This window comes from Cyanistes caeruleus, chromosome 3, assembly GCF_971803275.1.
Source record: "Cyanistes caeruleus chromosome 3, bCyaCae1.hap1.1, whole genome shotgun sequence".
NCBI lineage: Eukaryota > Metazoa > Chordata > Aves > Passeriformes > Paridae > Cyanistes > Cyanistes caeruleus.
Window position 1 is genome coordinate 21,131,980 of NC_141703.1, and position 3,254 is coordinate 21,135,233.

At 34.6% G+C, this 3,254-nt stretch overlaps 1 long non-coding RNA gene across 1 annotated transcript; it reads left to right on the forward strand.

Annotated features, from left to right (window-relative positions):
* Positions 1-585: 585 nt before the first annotated feature.
* Positions 586-2,962, forward strand: LOC147654000 (uncharacterized). Its single transcript, XR_015284228.1, has 2 exons — positions 586-672; positions 937-2,962. It is a non-coding gene; the product is annotated as an uncharacterized LOC147654000 (long non-coding RNA).
* Positions 2,963-3,254: the final 292 nt, after the last annotated feature.

Below are 3,254 nucleotides of genomic sequence, written 5' to 3' on the forward strand. Positions count from 1 at the left end.
GTTTGTATTTGAGAAACTTATAGGACCTGTTTAAAAAGATCTCAAGATTACATCTGGACAAGATTTTCAATGCTGTTGAGGCAATTAATTTTTCAAGGTTTCATGTAGCATCACGTAAATCCATTAGTACTGATTAGTAAGCAGAAGTGCATGGTTCGGATCTAAACATTAACAAAAAGAAAAAAGAATTGTTTATATCCAAGAATATTTCTTTTTTTTTTCTTTTACTATTTAAAAAAATGCACTTCTTTGTTGGGGTTTTTTGGTGTTGACTGTATTGGTGAGTAAACAAGTTTCAGAGCTCTACAGCTAAAAGGTATGTAATTTTTCTTAAAGGATCATTGTAAATTAGCTATATGTATAGCTGATGAAAGACAATGTGTTTAATGGCTGCTATTTGACATTCCTACTTGAAAAAGAATGAATTATCTGAAATGCTACTCTAATACTGCCAGATATCCCACTCACTTTTGCTGAAAGCTTTTTTTCTACCTACAGTAGTGAAGCTATGAGACTTACAATTTTTAAGTCCATGTCACTGTGGTGGTCCACCCCTTGGCCCCCATCCTGAGATCTGTTCTGTGATCTCAGAAGCTCCTGATAAGCCCTGAATAACTCAGCTGACCATACGAGCTGAGCCCCAGCCATACCAGGATCTCTCAGATGGTAGAGGTGGGAACAACCCGCAGCCAGAATCATCATATATAACCTAACCAGATGGGAAACAAAGGATAAGAGATTATCCTTTGTAGCCTCAGGAAATCATGTACCCGAATCGTAGGCCGAACAGGGCAGCAGCACCACTGCACATCGTAGCCTCAGTGGAACAGTGCCACTGTTACCGTGCTTTGGGAAAATACCTCCATAATTTTGGGCAGTTGTGGGCAGGGTGGAAACTTACTGATGACCAAACTTTATTATCTTGGGTCCCTACAGACAGCATTCCTAAGTGAGGCCCTCTGAGCTCTGCTGGACCAGAGCAGGCTGCAGCAGCACCTCTCAGGGTCACAGGCCCTCAGGCTGGCGGTACTCGAGGAGCCATTCTGGAAGCCAAGGCCTCAGTGGATTCCCATGGATACACACACATCTCCACACACTCAACGTGCAGCCCTTGCCTGTTGGGAAATGCACTGGGATATAATGTGAATATTTCAGTGAATCTGAGGGGAGTTTTTGATAGGTAGCTTTGCAGACATAGAAATGGGTATACACATTGTTTTTCCTGTGGGCATGTGAATTGATTGTGATACGAATGTTACTATCTCAAATCCAGAGTTAAGTCAATGTTATAATTGTCATGAAGTCCATTGAATGATTTTCCAAATGTTAAAGTATTTAGTGATTAAATCCTGATAAACACTTTTGCATTCTTGTCTTTGCATCCGAATCTTTTGCACCCTTCCCCTCTTTGGAATTCTCAGCTTCAACGTAAGTATTTCCAAATTGCTTCTCTTTTGATCTTCCTGTGTGCCTCAACCTGTGTAGTAACACAGTGAACCTTTCTATTGAACTCTGTAAAGCTGCACTTTCACAAATTCATATTAAACCTTGATTTTGTCAATACTTTTGACAGTTTTTCTTTAAGTGGCCGTACAATTGTCTCCAACAACCATAACAATCAAAGCATTGCTTCAGTTTAGCAGTGGGACAAGAATAGTATGCAACAGGAAGCCTTCAGAAACTTTTCCTAAAAAATTTAAATTATTTAAATTTTATTGTTTAAAAGATATTGTATCATTCTTTATGATAGAATTCAAGCACTCCACTACAATACATACTATTAGAAGCGATAATTTTTTGGAAATAGTTGATTGACAACTATTGATTACAACAATGTGACTTACTAAAATTTATGAAAAAAAGTGGTTTTAAGTGTGTCTATGTATACATGCAATCAAAACCTTCCATGCTTCCTCACATTTGTACTTATGGCCAAATATTGCAAGAGATTAAAATGAAAATGTATCTTAATGAAACTATATTGTGAGGCAGGTCAGTCCTTGAATTTAAGACAGACAATGCTACAACACTTAAAAATTATTTTAATCTATTCAAAATAAGTAGCTGCTGAGGTAAAAAAGCTATTCTGAGGAAATAAACAAAGTCATAATATTTAATAAGCATATGCCATTGTTTCAGGCAACTTTTTTAATTTCCATTTCTGTAAAAGGAAAAATGCAATAAATTTAAATTTAAATTTCAAATATGAAAGCTTGACAGGCTACCACATGTCTTTTTAATAAAATATAAGAAGCTTATTGCTGTGTAAAATCAAGTTTTTTCCTTGTATACTAATTTATTGTCGTATATGGTTTCAGGTTTGATAGCCTTAACTGATGTTCTTCAGCTTTATATTTCACTTGAATTCAAAATAGCATATTATGTCAACCAAAATCACAGTAATGTAATCTTGTCCCTAAGATGAATTTTTATATTTGGTCGACAGATTCTTCTCCCTGGTCCATTACAAAAAACAAAATTAAGTTGTATAACATACAGTCATGAGTGATTCAGTGCATATATGACATTTATTATGTTTTCTACTTTGTTTAATATTTACATTGCTGATACAAATTTTCCATGCTCACAACTTAGAAAAGCTGAAAAGTTCACTTGTGGTATTACCATAAAGAATATTTTAAAAACAAAAAAAGTTATTTAGCTAAAATATTTACTTTCCATACTCTTGTTCCTAACTCATGGAATAAATATTCTTGTGAAGGGAACTGAGAAAACAGCATGTCTTTATAGGTTCCAGGGTTTTCAATCTGAAAGCAAACCCAGGGATACTAGAAGTGATTGGATTTTAGACAAGAGAAGTTTCGTTTTTCTTGTACTTTCTCTCCCTTTTGAAGCAAGAACTGCTGTGAAGGTCTTAAACTCTTGAAGTAAGATACCCAGATAAGAAAGTGAAGAATAAGGAGAAGGAGAATGAGAAGAAGAAGAAGATTAAATACCAAAATATTATGAAAACTTTTCTCCTTTTTCATGTTCATTATTGTCTGTAATAATATTTTCATTCTTTGTCTAGTTTGTCTGCTTTGATATGTTGAAAAATATTTTGTTAAAATATAAGACCAGAGAAAGAAAGTGATACAACCATAGAATTTAAAAGTCTTTGCACAAGTTTAAGTCAAATGAACAATGAATTAAGCAAAATACTTGAATTTGAATACTTGAATTTGAACTTTGAATACAAAGAAGTCTGAAAGATCAATTTGCAGCATACCAAATACCACAGTTAGAGGACTCAA